Source organism: Bos javanicus, chromosome 22 (assembly GCF_032452875.1).
Source record: "Bos javanicus breed banteng chromosome 22, ARS-OSU_banteng_1.0, whole genome shotgun sequence".
Taxonomy (NCBI): Eukaryota; Metazoa; Chordata; class Mammalia; order Artiodactyla; family Bovidae; genus Bos; species Bos javanicus.
Genome location: NC_083889.1, coordinates 22,130,780 through 22,155,802, shown reverse-complemented (window position 1 = coordinate 22,155,802; position 25,023 = coordinate 22,130,780). Strand labels below are relative to the sequence as shown.

The window sequence follows — 25,023 nt, the reverse complement described above, 5'->3', positions numbered from 1 at the left end:
ATTATAAATGAAGTTAAAAAGGTTAACGGACTAGCCAAGATCACGTAAGTAATAAATGGGAGCAGTCAAATTTTATTCAATATTACTCAATGAACTTTCATTGATTTCTCACCCTGTGCAACTCTTCGTGCTGAGCACTAGGGATACCAGAAAACAAGTCACAACACCTGCCCCACAGGGTATATAGCCTGCTGAAAACAATAAGGGGTATTATTTATTCACAAACCTGGTGTGTTTGAGAAACCGGAAGAAATTGAGAGAGGCCAGTACCTGGACAGTGAGAGAGCCTGGTGAAAATGAAGAAGGGATGGGTACCATGATGTAGGTTACTTCCAAGCACAGAAAGAAGTTTGGATTTTTTCAAAAAATAAATAAATTTAATTTTTTAAAAAAGCATGTTTCTAGAGAAAGACAAATGTATGATATCTGTTAGATGTGGAATCTAAAAGAAAGGGTACACATGAACTTAACTACAAAACAGAAATAAATAGAGACACATACATAGAAAACAAACTTACGGTTAGTGGGTAAGGAGGAGGGAAGGATACATTGGGATATTGGGACTGACATATACACACTATTATATATAAAACAAGGACCTACTACAAAGCATAGGGAACACTGCAACACTCTGTAATGGCCTATTTGCAAAAAGAATCTGAAAAAGAGTGGATACATGCACATCTATAACTGATTCACTTTTCTGTTCACCTGAAATTAAGAAGTTTGGATTGTATTTTACTAAAAGTAGAAGCTAATGGTGAATTTAAAGCTAGAAGTGGCATGAGATGCTTTTTATTTTGAAAGAACTCTGGTCACAGCTTGGAGAATGGATTGAAAAAAAAGCAAGAGTGGAAACAGACCAGTTTGAAGGTGAGAGGTGAAAGTGTTGGGATATATTTAGGCTGTATAACCAAGTGACTTGTTGTTAATTAAATGTGCAAGATGAGGACGAAAGGGAAATCATGGCGACTTCTAGATTTTTGGATGGAGCAGCTGAGTCACTGATGATGCTATATAAGGATTGGAGAGACAGAGAGAGTAATAGGTTTAGTGGCAACAAGGGTGAAATAAATAATTCTGTTAAGGTTTGAAATGTGGGAAAAGAATTTAAAATGCAGTGTGATAAACACCACTGAGATACAGGCATATGCTAAATAATGTGAAAAGGAAGAGAAAGATTAACTCTATGAAAGAAAGTCAGGGAAGCCTTCACAGGGAAATGAGGTTTAGCTTGTACATTTAAAAACAATCAAGAAATGACCAGTGAGTGAGAAGGACACTTGAGGCAGAAAGAATAGCACATGCGTAAAGGCAGAAAGTACAAAAATAGTTTGTGCTGAGCTTCACCCTATTGCACCACAGCTGTTTCTGGAGGGCAGCTTGAGGTTTCTGGACCTAGCAAGGTGGTGAGAATAATATGAGGTGATAAGTATAATGTATAATGTATAAGTATAATGTATAAGTATAATGACTAATGTAAAGGACAAGCTTAAAATTATGAAAACAAGAAGAGTATTAAATGCAAGATTAAAAACCTTGAATTCCAGTCCCAACTCTGCCACTAACCAGCTAGGCAGATACTTCATGTCTCCTGGTTTATTTCTTCATCAGAAAAATAAAAGCGTAAAACTAAGTTATTTCGAAGGTAATCTATAGATTTGGGAATCAATAAAACTGTGGTTAGTTCTTGTGCACCTATATTAAAAATATATATTTATACAGGTATACATAAAATGTTTGTTTCTATTTATACTCATACACACACACACATACACACACACATAAACATTTCACCTTACTTCAAAAAGGATGAGTCAGCCTAAAGAAATATATGGCAAACCTAGACAGCATATTAAAAAGCAGAGACATCAGCTTGCTGACAAACATCCGTATAGTCAAAGCTATGTACAGATATGAGAGTTGGACCATGAAGAAGGCTGAGCACTGAAAAAATGATGCTTTCAAAGTGCTGTGCTGGAGAAGACTCTTGAGAGTCACTTGGACTGCAAGGAGATCAAACCAGTCAAGTATAATAATCATTGGAAGGATTGATGCCGAAGCTCCAATACTTTGGTCCCTTGATGCGAAAAGCTGACTCATTGGAAAAGACTCTGATGCTGGGAAATATTGAGGGCAAGAGGAGAAGGGGGTGAAACAGCATGAGATGGTTGGATAGTATCACTGACTAATGGATATGAATTTGAGCAAACTCTGGGAGGTGGTGAAGGACCGGGAAGCCTGGCACGCTGCACTTCATGGGGTCGCAAAGAGTCGGACATGGCTGAGCTGACATGATTGAACTGAACTGATACATAAAAATAAAAGAACATTTATGTAGATATATATAAATACATATTTTTATACAGGTGCAAGAGGACTACTAATCATAGTTTTATAGATTTCCTGAACAAACATAACAAAACAGAAATAGATTCATAGATACAGAGAATCAGCTAGTGGTTTCCAGATGGGAGGAGGGAAGGGGGTGGGTGAAAGAGGTGAATGGGATTAAGAGTTACAAACTTCCAGTTATAAAATAGGTAAGTCACAGGGATATAATGTACAACAAAGGGAATATAGTCAATAACACTGTAATAACCTTCTATGGTGACAGATGGTAACTGGACTCACAGTGGTAATCATTTCATAATGTATAAAAATATTGAATCACTATGTTGTAAACCTGAAAGTAATATAATATTGAAAGTCAACTATTCTTCAATAAAGAAGAAAAATACCTACTGTTGTGTAACAAAGGATTTATCTTGTCTTGGTCCCTGGTCCCCCGGAGATAACCTCTAAATCTTTAGAACTTCCTGAGTGATAGGAAGGCTTTGTTATTCATGAGTCTCTTGCATCATGCCTGATTTATACAAATGAGATGACTCAGGATGAGAGTTAGTCATAGGAAAGACCTACCCACAGGATTAGAGTGTTGAGGCTTTGAACCAGCCCAACCTCCAGGGAGGAGAGGGGGTGTTAAAGACTGAGTTCAATCACATGGCCAATGATTCAATTAATCATGCCTCTGTAATAAAACCCCAACAAAAACTATGGACACTAACTCTCAGATGTGCTTTTCTTTTTAAATGTAATACTATTTGTTTAACTTAAGAAACATTTCAGCATTCTAAACACACACACACAAAATAAGAGAACATTGCAGATGGTGTTTAGTACAGAAGGTTCTTGAACTTTCACTGGTGCACTGGCTCTTTGCTTTGCTGATAATGAAGAGTGCTACAGCTTGTTTAAGAAAACAAAGAGTTTAAAACTATCACACTTCAACTAAAAAGGACCCAAAACACTTCTCATGCCAGCTGACCTCCCCTTCTCCACAGCTAAGAATGGCAGTGGGGTGTTATGTGGCTATGTACAAAAACAAGACAACCTGAAGCTAGATGGATGCTCAGTGCAGTGTCCACAGGTCCAGCCCCACAGTGCATGCCCTGTGCTACAGCCCCTCTAGAAGGCATAGCCCCCACAACCTCCACACCAAGCAAGGATGGTCAAGAGTGTAACTCAGTTGCTTTGTTCTTTTTACAAACTATAGATATGTACAGTTGAGAATTCAGGATTTCTAGCCAATGACCACAGAGTTAACACACCACCTTACTAATTAAAAAAAAAAAAAAAATGCCAGAAACATCTTTAAATGCCTTGTCACACCAACAGCAAAGTGCACGAAATGAGAACACAAGAGCCTTTTCATTTTAAAAATGTTTGGAAATATGTACAGCTTTGATACAGTTTCCGGGTGTTCCAGACACGCATGGCCACTTCATGTAAACCTCTGACAATTGCTAGAGCACTTTGAGAGACTACAATATGACTGTGATCCAATTGGGTAATTAAACCTAACGAGGGCAACACATCTTGGGCAAGAGGTATATAAATCACAGCACTCCCTACTCTAAGGTATTCACAATCAGACAGATAACAGGGTTTTTTGTTTGTTTGTTTGTTTAATTCCTCCTCCTCCTTCTCCTCCTCCTTTTCATCCTCCTCCTCCTCCTCCTCTTCTTTATCTTTATCTTCCTCTTTCACCTTTTCCGGGCAAATTTAGCAGGACCCTTAGCACCATCAGACTTTCCTTTAGACTTATAGTCTGTGACATCCTCTCCTTCAGCTTCGATGCCTTGTTGACGTATGGCTGCTTCTCACTGTCACTTAAGTTATTCCACATCTCGCCCAGCTTCTTTGCCCCATCTCCAATAGAGATGCCAGGGTTTGTAGACTTGATCTTGGGGCGGAGTTCAGAGCAGATGGTGGTCTCTTGGGGGCATTAGGGTCCTTCTTCTTTTGGCCTCCCTTAGCTGGTCCGTAATCCTTCATTTCCTGATCATAATGAACTTTATCCCCCTTTGCCATTTCATCAAATTTAGACTTCTCTTTCCTGGACACGGTCTTCCACCTCTCGGAGCATTACTTGGAAAATTCAGCAAAATTGACAGGGACCTCAGGGTTTTTCTTCGTATGTTCCTCTCTGCATGTCTGCACAAAGAAGGCATAAGCAGACATCTTTGGTTTCTTGGGATCACCTTTAGCCATCTTGACTGTATTGTTCGCTAGTCAGCAGCGCAGGGCATGACACGCGGCTCAGCGCTCCACAGCCTTGCACTAGCTGCCTGGATGAGAGCTGCCTCAGCTAGCTTCCTCGTTGCTGAACACATCAAGTGTTGGGGAAGGGTGATGTATTCTACTTCCCTTCCAGTTATCATCCTAATTGTCTATTGGGCTGGTTCTGATTGACAACTTTTATGATAAAGCTGTAAATACAGTGCTTTCCAGAATTCTGTGAGTCATTCTAGCAAATTATCAGACCTAAAAGAGTTAAAGCAACCCTTATATTTATAGCCAGATGGTCAAAGTGCAACTGGTCTGAGGACTTCTGAAATTGTGGCTGGTATTAGAAGTAAAGGTAATCTTTTAGGGAATTATGCCTTTAATTTGTGGAGTCCATGCTAACACTAGGTGCTTGGCATCAGAATTGCACTGCAGCATAATAATAACAGAAACTAAATAAATAAAGAGCTACAGCCATGAGGAATAGGGATATAAAAATGAAGAGATAAAAATAATGAGGTCACTACTTATATCCTAAGAATGAAATCCAAGAAAACTTTATAAGGATTTCAGAGGCAGCACAGTGTGGTGGTGAAGAACAAAGGTTTTAGCCAGACTTCAGGACTCAAATTCCACCACCACCCTTTACCATTTGGGTGACTACAGGCAAGTCGCTTAACTCTCCAAGCTCTGTAAAATGAAGATAATAATAATGCTCTATCTCAAAAAACTATTAAAAGAATTGACTTAATTCATAAAAAGTGTTTAAAGCCATTTCTGACATATAAGAACTCAAGACTCATTATTAGAATGGACCACAATGGCAGGCCACAGTCAACACATCAAAGAACAACTTAATGAAAATTATTTTTTTAAAGAAGATGCAGTCCAGATGTGAAACCCTAACAGTTTATCACAGCACTGCCCAATAAAACTTTCTGAATGACCAAAATGTTCCATATTTATCCTGTCCATTATGAAGACTTACAGCCACATAGGGCTATTGAGCATTTGAAATATGGTTGTTTTGACTAAGGAACTGAATATTTATTCTATTTAATTTTTATTTTATTTAAATTCAAATAGCCACATGAGACTAATGGCTACCACATATTGGACAGTGAAGACAACTAGGGAAAATGAGAGCCCACATGCCCTCTGAGTGCTCTTTCATGAACAATATTTGTAACAGTCAAGCTTCCAGCAAGGACTGCAGATGAGGATTCAAGTCCAAGTTACTGGTTAAAGGCAGAATCATGCGTTCAGTGGGTATTCAAGAAAAGAACAGGTTTAATATTTTGTTATATAAGTCAAGAAGCCTACCAATCAGGCATGAGCCTGGAGAAAAGCCCACTTACTTTGACATGGAGTTGGGCCAAGGTAATATTTGCAGACAAGGTTTTCCTCAGAAAACAGCCCAGAATTTATGACAATTTATAATTAGAAGAAGCCCCAAAGTTCTACAGACTTTATCAGGTTGTGGTGAGAATTAAAAGAGAAAACGCATGTAACTGTTTAGCACAGTGCCCTCCACAACAAACATTCAATCAATTTTACCTCTTTTATTTAAGTGAAAGTGCAGAGTGAAAAAGTTGGCTTAAAGCTCAACATTCAGAAAACGAAGATCATGGCATCCAGTCCCATCACTTCATGGGAAATAGGTGGGGAAACAGTGGAAACAGTGTCAGACTTTACTTTTTTGGGCTCCAAAATCACTGCAGATGGTGACTGCAGCCATGAAATCAAAAGACGCTTACTCCTTGGAAGGAAAGTTATGTCCAACCTAGATAGCATATTCAAAAGCAGAGACATTACTTTGCCAACAAAGGTCCGTCTAGTCAAGGCTATAGTTTTTCCTGTGGTCATGTATGGATGTGAGAGTTGGACTGTGAAGAAGGCTGAGCGCTGAAGAATTGATGCTTTTGAACTGTGGTGTTGGAGAAGACTCTTGAGAGTCCCTTGGACTGCAAGGAGATCCAAACAGTCCATTCTGAAGGAGATCAGCCCTGGGATTTCTTTGGAGAGAATGACGCTAAAGCTGAAACTCCAGTACTTTGGCCACCTCATGTGAAGAGTTCATTGGAAAAGACTCTGATGCTGGGAGGGATTGGGGACAGGAGGAGAAGGGGACGACAGAGGATGAAATGGCTAGATGGCATCACTGACCCGATGGATGTGAGTCTGAGTGAACTCTAGGAGTTGGTGATGGACAGGGAGGCCTGGCGTGCTGCGATTCACGGGGTCACAAAGAGTCAGACACTACTGAGCAACTGAACTGAACTGATCATCATTATCAGAATTATTCTGTGCTATAAAATATGCCTGTAACAACTTCAATTGGAGATGTTAATTATCTCAATACAGTGCCCATGTAGCAACAATATTGAATTGAAAACAGTATTATTTACTGCTTAACTCTTAAGAAAACCTAGTGGTAAGTAAACAAGTTGACTTTCTATATAGGGTTCTTAGATTGTGACCAACTAAATGCTTGCAGAACTCTGTCAAAACTGATGATCTTTGGGTTTTGAAGTAACTAAAGTAATTAGATCAAAGAGCCATTGTTTGTGGAGGCTACTCTAAATTTGAGAAAATAAACTATATCATCAGCATTTAGGCAAATGTTTATCTGCCTGATCCCTATAGCAGGGATGCATGAATTTGGCTCATCCAGGAATAATATCAAGTCATTAAGATACACCTTAAGGGGGAGAATTTAAAATACATTGTATTTTGTCTCCTTTAAGATACTATCTAATCTACCAAGAAACTTACTCATGCCAATGACCTGGAAATCTGGGTAGTAGTGTTATAAGTCTCACATAAGTATTAATAGCTAGGATTCTGTATCTAGAGCATAACCTATTGCTGTACATAAGCCTAGGACTGATACAAGGTCAATAAAATCAAGGTTTCTTCAAGGTTCCTAAGAAACTTATTCGCTAACTGATGAAACTTATGTAATGTTCCCCAGTAAGACAAGAGCTGTGTCTACGACCCACATACTCCTGAAAAACACTGTCCTGAGAAGCCTAGAGTAGCAGCTTATAAAAAACGAAATTGGTCTACATCTATATGGAATCATTTAGAGAGGTCACAAAGTATTTTTTACTAAAATCATCCTATATTTTTGTTTTTGTTTACCTCTAGCCAATAGGAGTAACAAGTAGTGAAGTGAAGTGAAGTGAAAGTCACTCAGTCGTGTCGACTCTTTGTGACTCCACAGACTATATAGTCCATGGAATTCTCCAGGCCAGAATAATGGACTGGTTGGCCTTTCCCTTCTCCGGGGATCTTCCCAACCCAAGGATCGAACCCGTGTCTCCACATTGGAGGCAGATTCTTTGCCAGCTGAGCTACAAGAGAAGCCCAACAAGTAGACAAGGATCTAAACCTATCATGGACAGCAATGCTGAATATTCCAAACACAAGTGACCTGGGGCTTTCTTTAATCAGAAACTATAGCTGGGACCCAGACTGAGGTCTTCAATTTCAAGGCAGTTGATGCTAGGAGTTTTGTCAGCATCACTCTTCTCTGAGTGGCAACAAATAAACTAAGAATTATATGGTTTTCATCTCTGGTGACTTAGCTACAAAAAAAGAAACACTGACAACTTCAATGTATACTTACCACCAATTCAGATTTGCAATAAGAATCAAAAAATACTACGACGGTAGCAGCTGCTGCTTCTAAGTCACTTCAGTCGTGTCCGACTCTGCGTGACCCCAGAGATGGCAGCCCACCAGGCTCCGCCATCCCTGGATTCTCCAGAAAAGAACACTGGAGTGGGTTGCCATTTCCTTCTCCAACACATCAAAGTGAAAAGTGAAAGTTAAGTTGCTCAGTCGTAGAGCTGAAATTGTTCCTTTGAGGTATCTCAAGTGATAAATAATAATTTAGATAAATATCAGTTATGGAACAGTAAAAAACGCTGCATGATTAAATGATGTACCAGTTAGGAATATTTGAGGCTACACAGAGCTGAAAACATGACTGTGGTGGGTTAAATATTTAGAAGCTTATTTTTCCCCACATAAGAGGAAGTCCAAATGCATGCCGTTCTTGTTTCTGGTTTAGTTGACTCCAGAGTCTTTGAATTCCCTTCATATTTCCCTCATGGACACAGGTTGGCTGCTACAATTTCAACCAATAGGTCACATTCCAGCTTAAAAAAATAAAAAGAAGAAGTGGAACCTACTGAAGAGTCCATCTCTAGATCAAAAAATCTGTGTGTAATCATCCAGGCCCACCACAGGCAATTGCAAGGCTTTGCCTGACAGGCCTCATAGTGGAAAGCTGCCCTCCCCGCACCAGACCTGCTTATCACCAATGCACTACAATTTTCTGGAGAGAGAGTTACCATCAAGGAAACCCACCTCTACTCCACCCATCTGAGCCAGCCATGTTCATACACATATCAGTATACACACATCTAGCCCAGGCGTTTCTCTTCAGAGGTCCCTTTATCAGAGGCCTTGGCTAACGCACTTCGGACACCTCCAGCAACCTCATTACTGGGACTGGATTAAGGCATTTTCTCCATGGTGAGTAGTACTTTTCTACTCCTTACCCTTTTCCCCCTCCCTCTACCATACCCCCCGGATCCATGAGAAGACAACAGCCCTCCTCAGCAATGAAACACTTCCCCTCATCTGCACCACATGTATCTGACCCTTGTTAGGCATTGCTCCATAGGGAAAAATGGAGCACCTGGGAGCCAGTGCCACTTTTGCCTCTTGCTTGCACTGTCACAATAAATAAAGACTTGACTGATACTTTCAGAATGGCTCATTGTCCTAATTGACCACGTCAACATTTGGCAGCCTGTCACCTACATAAGAAAAAAAATCTTCCCAGAGACCCTACAGCAGACTGCCACCATCATGGTCTTAACTGAGATACACATGGGCATTCTAAGAGAGTAGTATCTACAGCGAGAAAAGAATTGGTGAACCAACCATCAGTGCTTGCCATAATTTGGAAATGAGTTCAATGGGGAAAATTAAGCTCAGGAGTTCAGAAAGAGGGAGAAGTGTGCTCTGAGCCACAGGGAGATCATTTCATCAGCCAGTCAGTCCAGTTCAGTCACTGAGTCATGTCTAGTTCTTTGTGACCCCATGGACTGCAGCCCTGTCCATCACCAACTCCCGGAGTACACCCAAACTCATGTCCATAGAGCCAGTGATGCCATCCAACCAGCTCATCCTCTGTCATTCCCCTTCTCCTCCTGCCCTCGTTCTTTCCCAGCATCAGGGTCTTTTCAAATGAGTCAGCTCTTCACATCAGGTGGCCAAAGTATTGGAGTTTCAGCTTCAACATCAGTCCTTCCAATGAATACTCAGGAACCATTTCTTTTAAGATGGACTAGTTGGAACTCCTTGCAGTCCAAGAGACTCTCAAGAGTCTTCTCCAACACAACAGTTCAAAAGCATCAATTCTTCAGCACTCAGCTTTCTTTATAGTCCAACTCTCACATCCATACATGACTACTGGAAAAAAACATAGCCTTGACTAGACAGACCTTTGTTGGCAAAGTAATGTCTCTGCTTTTTAATATGCTGTCTAAGTTGGTCATAACTTCTTCCAAGGAATAAGCATCCTTTTATTTCATGGCTGCAGTCACCATGTGCAACAATTTTGGAGCCCCAAAAAATAAAGTCAGCCACTGTTTCCACTGTTTCCCCATCTATTTGCCATGAAGTGATGGGACCAGATGCCATGATCTTCATTTTCTGAATGTTGAGCTTTAAGCCAACTTTTTCACTCTCCTCTTTCATTTTCATCAAGAGCCTCTTTAGCTCCTCTTTACTTTCTGACATAAGGATGGTGTCATCTGCATATCTGAGGTTATTGATATTTCTCCCAATAATCTTTATTCCAGCTTGTGCTTCATCCAGCACAGCGTTTCTCATGACGTACTCTGCATAGAAGTTAAATAAGCAGGGTGACAATATACAGCCTTGACATACTCCTTTCCTGATTTGGAAACAGTCTGTTGTTCCATGTCCAGTTCTAACTGTTGCTTCCTGACTTGCATATAGATTTCTCAAGAGGCAGGTCAGGTGGTCTGGTATTCCCATCTCCTTCAGAATTTTCCACAGTTTATTGTGATCCACACAGTCAAAGACTTTGGTATAGCCAATAAAGCAGAAATAGATCTTTTTCTGGAACTCTCTTGCTTTTTCAATGATCCAGCAGATCCAGATGATCCAGCGGATGATTTCATAAAGGAGATCAAACTTCAAACTGTGTTCTGAATGATAGATAAGGTTTGGAGATCAGAGGGCATGAGAGATGGACACATAGACTAAGGAAAGGTTGTTGCAGAAGAAATGAGCTCCTAGGATAGAGAAAGGAACATCTCACTCTTCTGAAAATAGGACAAACAATATTTAGATTCAAGAAACTGAAAGTAATTGCCCAGCAAGGGTATGGGAAAGCCACTCTTATGGAAGAATCTTTAGCAGGTCTAGTGCTGGCAAGTAAACTAAGAAATGCCTATAAAACAATTGCTATTGTTTAGTCAAGCATGTCAGTAAACATTTAAGCCAAACATGTCAGTAAACATACTTGCCAAACAAGTGCCCTTAATACATGCAGATTACACTCTTTGGAAAAATCAAGTGAAAAATTCTTTGTGCAACAAAAGGAAGAAAGCACCATCCTGCAACTAGCTCAGCTTTAACTCCCGCTGAGATCCACAGGGTGTCCATTCATAAGACCAAAGCAGCATATGGCTCTGAAAATATAAGCCTCTGGTCTTACAATGAACAGAGTAATCTTAAAATTAAAACATCAAATCAAAAACACTTCTGAATAACAACTAGTTTAAGTAAATTGCTCTTATGTTTTTGTTTGTTTTAGGCTTTTTGTGTGAGAAGAGAAAGGGGGGCACTGGTCAAAGGGAAAATGTATTCAAAAATGGCAGCAGATAAGATCAAAGTAAAATTTTCTCTATATTCCCTAAGAGGCATGTTTCTCCTGTTCCTTACTAATTGGCAGTGAAGGTCTAAGCAAACAGTGGTAACAAAACCAGTGAGTGGAGCTTTTTCACATAAGAGGCAATTGGACACCAAAAGCTCAAAGACTAAGATCTTTCCTGCTATGTCCAAGTAAACTACACCAGAAGGAAATCTATAGTGAAAGTCCCCATTCAGGACAGTTCTCAACAGTCTCATTTAAAAACTAGATACTTTTTCTTACCTGACCCCAATTGGTAATTAGATATCCTGCTTATTAATCTATCCAAGTGACTATTTCTGAATATTAAAATGTGGGATTATTTCATCTTGCAATTATGTTGGCAATGGAAGGAAATAACAAACTGTAAACCTACAGCTGTAACCTCCTAAAAGTTAGGAGAATCATGATGGCCCACTGAAAAAGGAGACATTTTAATTAATATGCCTCCCTGTGGCTTTGCCTTTCTTCTTGTATGCTCAGCTGGAATAATTAGAGGAAAACCTGAGGGGCGCCTACCCCAGAAGCCTCACTCTGCCTCTCCAGCTGAGTCTCACTCTTGGCTGGCAACTGTCTCTACTGACGGAGAGACTCAGCATGAGCTATAATGTACATCTGCTCTAGGGGATGATCCCTCCAGAGAGCCACCAGGAAGTAGCCTGTTCAAAAAGCAAAAACAATTAAAACCCTACTCACTTTAAAGGAAGAAACAAGAAACAATCATTTAAGAAAGATACCTTCCAAGCTATTACCATGTGATACAACTTCGTCTTTAGAGTTTCTCCTTCTTTAACAGCTTTTTAAAGTATAGTTTACAATAGTGTAACATTTACCCATTTGGTGTATACAGATCAAATAACTTTTAGTAAATGTACACAGTTGTAAACATCATTACACTCAAGCTTTAGAACACTTTCATCATCCCCCCAAACTCCCCTTGTGTACATTTGCTGTCAATCCCTACTCCCAATCCCAGCTCCAGGCAACCTGCTTCTTGTCTCTATAGTTTTGCCTTTTCTAGCAATTTCCCATAAATGCAATCACACAGTATATATTCCCATGTTAGTTTTACACTTAGCATGTTTTTGGAGTTTATCCATGCTGTTACATGCGTAATTCACTCCTTTTTACTGCTGAATGGCACTTGTTGCTTAGATATAACTGTTGCCTACCTATTCCCCAATTGATGGACATTTGGATTGCTTCTAAACATTCCAAAAAGAGATATTGTGTGTAACAAATATTTGGATACAAGTATTTTCATTTCTCTTGGGCATATTCCTACCTAGAAAGGAAAATTTTTTGGTCATTTGATAAATGTAAGTTCAACTTTGTAGAAAACTGCTATGCAATTTTTCAAAGGAGATTGTTTCATTTCCCACTTCCATCAGCAACATATGAGAGTTCTGGTTTCTATGTATCCTCAGTAATTAGTATTCTCAGTCTTTTCTGGTAGCATGTATTTTAGAGATGTGTAGGGGATTCTCAATGGGATTTCAGTCTGTATTTCCCTAAGGTCTAACAATGTTGAACATCTTTTCATGTGCTTATTTGCTATTCACAGATCTTTTTTTGAAGGGTCTATTCAAATTTTTATCCATTTTTAATTGTGTTGTGTGCCTTCAGATTATTTACTGCACAGGATTTCTTCATACTCTGAATATAAGTTCTTTATCAGATAATTTAAAATATTTTTCCCATTCTTTTTACTTGTCTTTCCTTTCTGTTTTCTCAATGGTGTCGTTTGAAAAGTAAACATTTTATCTTTCATTGTTCATGTTTTTTGTGTCCTAAGAAATTCAAAGTTATCAATGTTTTCTCTCCAGTTTAATTCTAGATATATAATATGTTAAGCTCTTACATTTAGATCTATGATCCATTTTGAATAGAACTTTGTGTATGATGTACTTTTGCTTTGCATAGAGACATCCAATTGTTCGAGTCAAATTGAATAAACTCTCTTACTCCTACCCCACTGAATTATCTACAAGTCCGTAAAAAATCAAGGGGCCGTGTATGGGTTTATTTGTGGACTCTGTATTGTTCCAGTGATTCATAGTCTAATGCTAACCCCACATTGTCTTGATTATTGTGGCTTCATACTAAGCTTTGAAAATTAGGTAGCACAACTCCTTCGACACTGTCCTTTCAAAATTGCTTTGTTTATTCTAGTTACTTTCAATTTTCAATTAAATTTTAGGATCAACTTGTCAATTTATATTAAAAAGCCTGCTGGGAATTTGATAGGGACTCTGTTGAATCTATAGATTGGTTTGAGAAAAGAATTGCCATTTTAACTAAATGGAGTCTTCAAATCCATGAACATAGTCTATCTCTCACTTACTTGCTGCTGAGTCACTTCAGTCGTGTCTGACTCTGTGTGACCCCATAGATAGCAGCCCACCAGGCTCCCCCATCCCTGGGATTCTCCAGGCAAGAACACTGGAGTGGGTTGCCATTTCCTTCTCCAATGCATGGAAGTGAAAAGTGAAAGTGAAGTCGCTCAGTCGTGTCCGACCCTCAGCGACCCCATGGACTGTAGCCTACCAGTCTCCTCCATCCATGGGATTTTCCAGGCAAGAGTACTGGAGTGGGGTGCCATCACTTAGTTAGGTCTTCATTACTTTTTGTTAGCAAAGTCTTAGAGTTTTCAGCATACAGCTTCTGCTTCTTTTGTTAATTTATGCCTAAGTATTTTGTTCTTTTTGATTACATAATAAATAACATTATTTTCTTAAATTTATTTTTAGATTCTGAATTGCTAATATATATAGAAAATACTAATTGATTTTTAGATACTGATCTTGTAACTTGTGATCTCTTATTCTTGCTTTATTGCACCGAGTAGAATTTCCAGTGAAGTGCTGAATAAAAGAGGCAAGAGCATATATTTGTTCAAATATTAAGGAGAGAAAGCAATCAAGCTTTTAATATTAAGCATGTTGTTAGCTGTAGCTCTTTATCAGGATGAGGAAATTTTTATCTATTCCTAATTTGTTGAGAACTTTTATCATGAATGCATGCTGGATATTAAAAAAAAATTTTTTTTATGTTTACTGAGCTAATCACGTAGTTTGTGTCCTTTTTCTCTGTTAACATGGTACATTACACAAATCAATTTTGGGATAACCTTGCATTGTAAGAAGCTTAGAAGTCAGCACTTCATCCTAACAACAAGTAAAAAGATAAAAGAGTTCTTAGATCCATCAGAAAAATGAGGCTACAGGACAAACTGCTGGTCTAAAAATTGGAGAGAATGACAGGCAGATACAGAGATACAGGTTACAACTTACTGGAACAGAAACCCGCAGGCAGAAACATCCATGGAACCCGGCACCAGGGTAGGGCTACTTGAACTGTAGTTAACAATTGCTGGTGGTTCAGTGCGCACAAGTCTGAGAGACCACAAACTCCAAGGGGACACAGTCATGGAGTAGGAGCCACACTTTTCTAAGTTTTACCTCTAAGAACTTCATCCTGTTTTCAATGTGACTATCAGAGAAAAACTCTCTTGTGCTTCCCGCAGGCAGGGGAGGGGGAAAAGGTATCATTTTGAAATATATCAACCCATTCCGTCTTTCTTAACAAGGCCTGCCTTCAGGAGAAGCAATTTTACCAGAGACTAACTCACATGCTAGAAGAGAAGCACGAACTCCAGCTCTCTCTAGCCATCCTATTCCACCTAAGTGGTGGGGGAGGAAGACGTGAGGTAGCAGATACTAGGCAGCACTGTGGAAGTTCACAATCCAGGGGCATGGGCTCCCCAAAAGACTGAAACCAAATCACAGACTAGAATATTTCCCCTTCTCTCCACACATTATCACTACATTGTTAATGCCCTACTTACCACAGTTTCCTTTTACCCAGTATATCATAATCACATACACACACCAAAAAAAAGTTATACTGAATGGTAAAAGACACAATTTGAAGATAGTGAAAACACGTTAGAACCATATTCAGATGCAGCAGAAATGCTGAAATTAAAAGATTTTTTTTTAAACCCATGATTAATGTGCTAAGGTTTTTAATGGAAAAAGTAGACATTATGCAAGAGCAGATGGATAATGAAAGCAGAGAGATGGGAAATTTAAGGAAGAATATATAAGAAATGATAAAGATCAAAAACACTGTAATAGAAATAAAGAATCCCTTAGATGTGCTTATTAGTTATATTGGACACAGCTATTAATTTTATGAAGAAAGAATCTCTTAGCTTGAGGATATAACAATAGAAACTTCCAAAACTGAAAAGCAAAGAGGGAAAAATGACTCAAAAAAGAACAGAAAAGAATATCCAAAAACTGTGGGACAACTACAAAAGGTGTAACACATAATGGGAATAACTGAGGGAGAAGGAAGGGATAAACTAACCCTACATTCCTAGAATAAGTACCGTTTAGATGATGATAATCCTTTTCACACGTTGCTAGACTCAGGTTGCCATTATTTTGTTAAGGTTGATTTCTTCTATGTTCATGAGAGATACTGGTCTATGGTTTTCTTTCCTCCTGATGGCTTTATCTGGCTTTGGTATCATGATAATACTGTCTTCAATTATATTAATTAAGAAGGTCTCACATCTATTTTTTGAAAAAGTTTATGTGGGATGAGTATTGTATTTTCTTTAAATATCTTATAGAATTCCCTAGTTAAACCATCTACACCTGGACATGTCTTCATGGGATACTATTCTTTTGACGATTCAACTAAATCTTTGGGGAACTAGGATATGGGTAGCTCTACAGTTGTCTTTGAGAAAACATAAATTTTTACTTTCATGAAGTTTACACAAGTCAATCACTCCATAATAAGCACTATTTCATTATGCACAGGACCATGGTGGACAAACCATTGACTGATATTCAAATTCAACTTCTGTCTTTACCTGGTAGGTGGTACTCAGTACTCAGGCATCATAAGCCAGAGTTTCCTCATTGCAAAATGAAAGAGTAGAAGAGTTCTAAGATCCTTTCCATTTTAAAATAATTTCGTCCATGATAAAAGAGTAAAAGTGAACTTTGCCACACATGACAATCTAAGAAAAAATTTTTAAAACTCACAGCACAGACAAAATGTTATTCCTAATTTATAAGGAAATCCTAAAAATTAAGGAGAGGAAAGAGAACAAGATGGCTGAGGAGCGGGTGGACGTGGAGTACATCTCTCTCCACGGATACATCAGGAAGACACCTTCAGACACCAGCTGAGAGCAGACAGGAGTACCTGACCAAAGGAAAAGAAAACATAGAACCACGCAAAACTTGGTAGGACAAAGGAACTAGGGGGAAAAACAGGAGTATTAGTAGGACTGGACTTGCTCTAGGAGGGTAGGGGAACCAAAGCAGGAGTTTGTTCCCACATCAGAGCAATTGTCTAAGTCAGAGGAGAAACATTTAAGGCTGAAAGTGAAACAGCTGATCTGTGGCAGCCTAAAAGGAATGAGAATCAGACAGTCCTTACTGCAGCCATACATACCCTGGACAGGGACGCAGGTCCCCTGGAAGACGCAGTGGCTGGGAGCTGGAGTTTAGGGATTGTGAAGCAATCCCAGGGCAAGGGCTGCTGTTGACTGTGGAGAGACAGATAGAGGGGATGTGAAGGAAGAGATTGTGGTGGGAAATGCCTGTGGAGGAAAGCCAGGCAGTCATGGAAGGAAGGCGTTACTGCTGAGTCACGCATAGGGGGTGGAGCCATCACCATAGCCTCTCTCTCTCCACATGCCAGCATGGGCAGCTGAACAATAGACAGGCTGGCCAGTCAAACATGTGATGCACTGAACTACAGAGCAGGACCCCACCCAGGGTGCCCCTTTAAGTGCCTGACCCACCAATCTACAGAGTAAGATCCCAGCCAGGAAGACCCCTCTATGTGCCTGACATGCAGAACAACACAGAAGGACCGCAGGCAAGGGAGCCCTCTAAGTGCCTGAATGGGTGGAGCTACAGAGAAAGATTGGCCAAAGAGGTGTTCTGATCCCCAGCTACAAGAGGCTCAGAAAAAGACTCTGATAGGGCCATAACTCCTGCAGCAGAAGCAGTCCATGCTCCTGCACAGTTGGAACTGCCAGGGTCCCCGCAAGCCAAGCAGCTGCATTATCTTAATGCTCAACTCTCACTGGGGCAGAGCTGCCACAGGCAAAAAAAATCTTGCATCTACATGCACAGGGTCACTTCGCTAGAGCCCAGCTCTTTGCAACCCTGTAGACTGGGGCCTTCCAGGTCTCTCTGTCAGGGAGGGGGGTTCTCCAGGGAAGAATACTGGAGTGTATTGGCCAGTACTGGTTGACATACCCTTCTAGAGCACTATATCTCCTGCCACCCTAGCCACCAACTCCCCTGAGTACCAATGAATGGATAAAGAAGCTGTGGTACCTATACATAATGGAATATTACTCAGCCATAAAAAGGAGCACATTTGAGTCAGTTCTAATCAGGTTGATGAACCTAGAATCTATTATACAGAGTGAAGTAAGTCAGAAAGAAAAAGACAAATATTCTAATGCATATATATGGAATCTAGAAAAATGGTAATGAAGAATTTATTTCCAGGGCAGCAATGGAGAAACAGACATAGAGAATAGACTTATGGACATGGGGAGAGGGGAAAAGAGGGTGAGATGTATGGAAAGAGTAACAAGGAAACTTACATTACCATATGTAAAATAGATAGCCAATGGGAATTTGCTGTATGGCTCAGGAAACTCAAACAGGGGCTCTGTGTCAACCTAGAGGGTTGGGATGGGGAGGGAGATTGGAGGGAGGTTCAAAAGGGAGGGGATATATGTATACATAAGGCTGATTCATGTTGAGGTTTGACAGAAAACAACAAAATTCTGTAAAGCAATTATCCTTCAACAAAAAGATTAAAAAAAAAAAGGAAGAAGAAACTCAAAAAGCAATAGAAAAAGAAAGTCCAGTTGTCATTTAGGATAAATATTTTCTATCCATGCAATTAAATACTATGTAATTATAAAATTAACAAAGTCCTATGCATTAATATGTGCTGGATGAAATGTTATACAACTATAAAATACAACATGGTATAAAAAGAGAGAGAGAAGGGGGCTGCTGCAGTACAGATCTCCAGGATATATTACTAAATGGAAAATGTGATGTAAAACAATGAATATAGAATATAATGTTCTGAGAAAAGAAAGCAGGAAAGTAAGAATGTATATTCACATTTTTTTGTGTATAAAATAAAAAGACTAGAAGTACAAACAAGAAACTAATAAAAATTATTAACCACAAGGTTGGGAATGAGGGGACCAAAGTAGATGAAAGAAGCCTTAATATATATTATTTGGAAACAATTTTGAAGTTTGAACCATGTAATGTCTTACTTATCTTTTAAAGAGAAGTACTACTAATGAAATTCAGCAGGGGAAAGTTTAAAGGTTTATACCAGAAAGTGGTAGAAACTAAGAAAATTATTTCTAGAAGAAACAAAATTTCATGACTTTCCTATGGCCTGATTTGAGACACCTACTTTCACATTTCCACAAGGGATGGGAACTTCATTTTGAAATATTATTACTTGGTCAAAACATTCAGTTGAGCCTCATGTTGCTTGCTTCATTCAGCATAGTGGCCACTTCTGGGAAGAGAGGAAGAGAAACAAGAATCTGGTGGGGAGGATTTCACAGGCGCTTGAACTGCATCTCCATTTTATTTGTTTTAAAAATAAAGATATTTATTATATAACAAAAGACATGGAGCAAAAGTGGCAAAATGCAGAGATTTGACAAACCTGGGTGGGTAAGGGAATTGTGTCCTTTTTACTGAAAACACCAGGACTCTGAGAAGAACAGTAGAGTTTATTTAAAACAAAACATTTCATTGTTTTCTGTGGACAAGACATACAGGGAAGAATAAACGTGTTTGAAACCAAAATCACGAAGACTTTGGCTCATCAAGAAGTCACGATATAAAGCCACGTAAGGTCGCTAAGCTGTGAGTGCTCAGAATAGAGCAAAACTCGGCCTGCATGAGTGCCCTGCTGCTGTGAGTGGGGCCAAGGCCAGGACATCAAATGTCAGAATCCATGTGAGGGCATCAATTCACTAAACAGCCAGAAGCCTATTGTTCTTATAATTCCTGCAGGCAATGAGCATAGTTTCCAAATTGAAAACTAGACCAAGTAACCATGAAGTCTTCAGAGACAACATTTTGTTCATATTTCATGATTTCTTTTTAGGGAAATGCACAAGGTCTAATTACACAAGCTGTTTATTCTCATTAGCCTTTTGGGTTTCAGCATGTGTGGGTTTTCTTAAGCTTTTCTCACTACTAAATTCAGCCAAATTCATGCTCACAGAGGAAGTCAGATTCCAGCTCTACAGCAGATCTCCAAGCTACCCAAATCCATGGGGTAATCAAAAACACTCTGCTGGCTGCTATAGGACTTATACCTTTTCTCCTGAAAATAACTGTAGCAGGATTGATGTCAATAACACACACTCCCTCCACAGGCTTAGCCTAGAGTATTTAACCACAATTACTCTCCTGAGCAAGATCTTTTTTGTCATTTTGCAAAGGTGAAGAGAACAGAGGGTGAAGAGAACAGACTACTAATATAAATAATTACTTCATGTTATTCAACACTTTCCACATTTCAAAGCATTTTCACACATTTGATATTTACAACAATGAGAGGGAAGGCATTTTTACATTCCTATTTTATGGATGAGAAAGCTGAGGCCCAGGGAAGTTAAGCAGTACACCTTTGTCTTCTGCCCTCATTCCAGACTTCTCACTATGCCAGATATCTGGGAGGCTTAAGTCAAAAAAACAGATGGCATGACTTTACAAATTCCTTTCCATCCATATGATGCAAATTCCCCCATAATCATGGTTGCCAATGTATCCTATCCTATGGATATTTTGGAGACCAGTCTCCCCAAACCACTCTTCCCCCTCTTTTACCTGCCCTAGAACTGAATTTCCACCATTAAAGGTCAGTCCTCTGGCTAAAGAGCTGGACTTGACCATGTAAGTAAATTTCTCTCAGTAATGTAACTGAGGTACCTGCATTAGAAATATACTTGGAAAAATATAAATTCTCCAGCATCATGCTAGATTCATGGGATCAGATTCTCTGAGGAGTGTGTTTAGGAATGTACTTTTCTAACAAGCGCCCTTATGTGTTGTTGGTAACAAATTGAGAGCCACTGCTTTCAGCAAGGAAAACCTTGAGATATTTTGAGCCAGAAACTAGAATCACCAAAGGATTATTATAAAAAGATAAACCTTGGAAGCAGTATTTAGACTATTCTGGAGTGGAAAGAGGCTGAGATTACTGCAGTAGAACAGTTTGAGGAGTAGGATGAGAGGGAAGGGTAAACATAGGAATAGAAAGAAAAATTGTAAGGAGCATTACAGAAGTCACTATAATTTCCTCTCTTCATCTTTTACAAAATCTTTCATTTCACCAAGTCTCCATTGCCCACCACTAAGAGGCCAAGTTGATTCTTTGAGCATATTACACTGTGTCACTGTTCAGCTCATCTCCCCTTTGTGTGCTGCTCTTCATGCAAGATGGCTTAATTAGTATCCTGTGATTAAAACTGAGTTCCTTTGCTAAATTCATTGATTTTTTAATATAAATTTATTTATTTTAATTGGAGGCTAATTACTTTACAATATTATATTGGTTTTGCCATACATGAATCCACCACTGGTGTACATGTGTTCCCCATCCTGAACCCCCCTCCCACCTCCCTCCCCATACTATCCCTCTGGGTCATCCCAGTGCACCAGCCCCGAGCATCCTGTATCATGCATCGAACCTGGACTGGCGATTCGTTTCACATATGATATTATACATGTTTCAATGCCATTCTCCCAAATCATCCCACCCTCTCCCTCTCCCACAGAGTCCAAAAGACTATTCTATACATCTGTGTCTCTTTTGCTGTCTCATATACAGGGTTATCGGTACCATCTTTCTAAATTCTCTATGTATGTGTTAGTATACTGTATTGGTGTTTTTCTTTTTGGCTTACTTCACTCTGCATAATAGGCTCCAGTTTCATCCACCTCATTAGAACTGATTCAAATGTATTCTTTTTAATGCCTGAGTAATACTCCATTGTGTCTATGTACCACAGCTTTCTTATCCATTCATCTGCTGATGGACATCTAGGTTGCTTCCATGTCCTGGCTATTATAAACACTGCTGCAATGAATATTGGGATACATGTGTCTCTTTCAATTCCGGTTTCCTCGGTGTGTATGCCCAGCAGTGGGATTGCTGGGTCGTATGGCAGCTCTATTTCCAGTTTTTTAAGGAATCTCCACACTGTTCTCCATAGTGGCTGTACTAGTTTGCATTCCCACCAACAGTGTAAGAGGGTTCCCTTTTCTCCACACCCTCTCCAGGATTTATTGCTTGTAGACTTTTGGATAGTCGCCATTCTGACTGGAGTGAAATGGTACCTCATTGTGGTTTTGATTTGTATTTCTCTGATAATGAGTGATGTCGAGCATCTTTTCATGTGTTTGTAGCCATCTTTGGAGAAATGTCTGTTTAGTTCTTTGGCCCATTTTTTGATTAGGTCGTTTATTTTTCTGGAATTGAGCTGCAGGTATTGCTTGTGTATTTTTGAGATTAACTCTTTGTCAGTTGCTTAATTTGCTATCATTTTCTCCCATTCTGAAGGCTGTCTTTTCACCTTGCTTAGACTTGCCTTTGTTGTGCAGAAGCCTTTAATTTTAATTAGGTCCCATTTGTTTATTTTTGCTTTTATTTCCAAATTCTGGGAGGTGAGTCATAGAGGACCCTTCTGTGGTTTATGTCGAAGAGTGTTTTGCTTATGTTCTCCTCTAGGAGTTTTATAGTTTCTGGTCTTACATTTAGATCTTTAATCCATTTTGAGTTTATTTTTGTGTATGGTGTTAGAAAATGTTCTAGTTTCATTCTTTTACAAGTGGTTGACCAGTTTTCCCATCATCACTTGTTAAAGAGATTGTCTTTTCTCCATTGTATATTCTTGCCTCCTTTGTCAAAGATAAGGTGTCCATAGGTGTGTGGATTTATCTCTGGGCTTTCTATTTTGTTCCATTGATCAATATTTCTGTCTTTGTACCAGTACTATACTGTCTTGATGACTGTGGCTTTGTAGTAGAGCCTGAAGTCAAGCAGGTTGATTCCTCCAGTTCCATCCTTGTTTCTCAAGATTGCTTTGGCTATTCGAGGTTTTTTGTATTTCCATACAAATTGTGGAATTATTTGTTCTAGCTCTGTGAAAAAATACCATTGGTAGCTTGATAGGGATTGCATTGAATCTATAGATTGCTTTGGGTAGTATACTTATTTTCACTATATTGATTCTTCCGATCCATGAACATGGTATATTTCTCCATTTCTCCAGTAGTGTCCTCTTTGATTTCTTTCACCAGTGTTTTATAGTTTTCTCTATATAGGTCTTTAGTTTCTTTAGGTAGATATATTCCTAAGTATTTTATTCTTTTCATTGCAATGGTGAATGGAATTGTTTCCTTAATTTCTCCTTCTATTTTCTCATTATTAGTGTATAGGAATGCAAGGGATTTCTGTGTGTCGATTTTATATCCTACAACTTTACTATATTCATTGATTAGCTCTAGTAATTTTCTGGTGGAGTCTTTAGGGTTTTCTATGTAGAGGATTATGTCATCTGCAAACAGTAAGAGTTTTACATCTTCTTTTCCAATTTGGATTCATTTCTTTTTCTGATCTGATTGCTGTGGCCAAAACTTCCAAAACTATATTGAGTAGTAGTGGTGAGAGTGGGCACCCTTGTCTTGTTCCTGACTTTAGAGGAAATGCTCTCAATTTTTCACCATTGAGGATAATGTTTGCTGTGGGTTTGTCATATATGGCTTTTATTATGTTGAGATACGTTCCTTCTATTCCTGCTTACTGGAGAGTTTTTACTATAAATGGATGTTGGATTTTGTCAAAGGCTTTCTCTGCATCTATTGAGATAATCATATGGCTTTTATTTTTCAATTTGTTAATGTGGTGTATTACATTGATTGATTTGTGGATATTGAAGAATCCTTGCATCCCTGGGATAAAGTCCACTTGGTCATGATGTATGATCTTTTTAATGTGTTGTTGAATTCTGATTGCTAGAATTTTGTTAAGGATTTTTGCATCTATGTTCATCAGTGATACTGGTCTGTAGTTTTCTTTTTTTGTGGCATCTTTGTCAGGTTTTGGTAGTAGGGTAATGGTGGCCTCATAGAATGAGTTTGGAAGTTTACCTTCCTCTGCAATTTTCTGGAAGAGTTTGAGTAGGATAGGTGTTAGCTCTTCTCTAAATTTTTGGTAGAATTCAGCTGTGAAGCCGTCTGGACCTGGGCTTTTGTTTGCTGGAAGATTTCTGATTACAGTTTCAATTTCCATGCTTGTGATGGGTCTGTTAAGATTTTCTATTTCTTCCTGGCTCAGGTTTGGAAAGTTATACTTTTCTAAGAATTTGTCCATTTCTTCCACGTTGTCCATTTTATTGCCATATAATTGCTGATAGTAGCCTCTTATGATCCTTTGTATTCCTGCGTTGTCTGTTGTGATCTCTCCATTTTCATTTCTAATTTTGTTGATTTGATTTTTCTCCCTTTGTTTCTTGATGAGTCCGGCTACTGGTTTGTCAATTTTATTTATCTTTTCAAAGAACCAGCTTTTGGTTTTGTTGCTTTTTGCTATGGTCTCTTTTGTTTCTTTTGCATTTATTTCTGCCCTAATTTTTAAGATTTCTTTCCTTCTACTAACCCTGGGGCTATTCATTTCTTCCTTTTCTAGTTGCTTTAAGTGTAGAGCTAGGTTATTTATTTGGCTTTTTTCTTGTTTCTTGAGGTATGCCTGTATTGCTATGAACCTTCCCCTTAGCACTGCTTTTACAGTGTCCCACAGGTTTTGGGTTGTTGTGTTTTCATTTTCATTTGTTTCTATGCATATTTTGATTTCTTTTTTTATTTCTTCTGTGATTTGTTGGTTATTCAGCAGCGTGTTGTTTAGCCTCCAGATGTTGGAATTTTTAATAGTTTTTCTCCTGTAATTGAGATCTAATCTTACTGCATTGTGGTCAGAAAAGATGCTTGGAATGATTTCAATTTTTTTGAATTTACCAAGGCTAGATTTATGGCCCAGGATGTGATCTATCCTGGAGAAGGTTCCATGTGCGTTTAAGGAAAAGGTAAAATTCATTGTTATGGGGTGAAATGTCCTATAGATATCAATTAGGTCTAACTGGTCTATTGTATCATTTAAACTTTGTGTTTCCTTGTTAATTTTCTGTTTAGTTAATCTATCCATAGGTGTGAGTGGGGTATTAAAGTCTCCCACTATTATTGTGTTATTGTTAATTTCCCCTTTCATACTTGTTAGCATTTGTCTTACATATTGCAGTGCTCCTATGTTGGGTGCATATATTTATATTTGTTTTTATATTTATATTTAATTTATTTATTTTTATATTTATTTATTTATAATTTATTTATATTTAT

At 38.8% G+C, this 25,023-nt stretch overlaps 1 long non-coding RNA gene and 1 pseudogene across 2 annotated transcripts in view; both read right to left on the bottom strand.

The window, feature by feature from the left end:
* Positions 1-25,023, bottom strand: part of LOC133235194 (uncharacterized) — a 569,966-nt gene that overhangs the window by 458,590 nt on the left and 86,353 nt on the right. The window lies entirely within an intron of this gene.
* LOC133235190 (high mobility group protein B3-like) lies at positions 1,477-6,583 on the bottom strand (annotated as a pseudogene).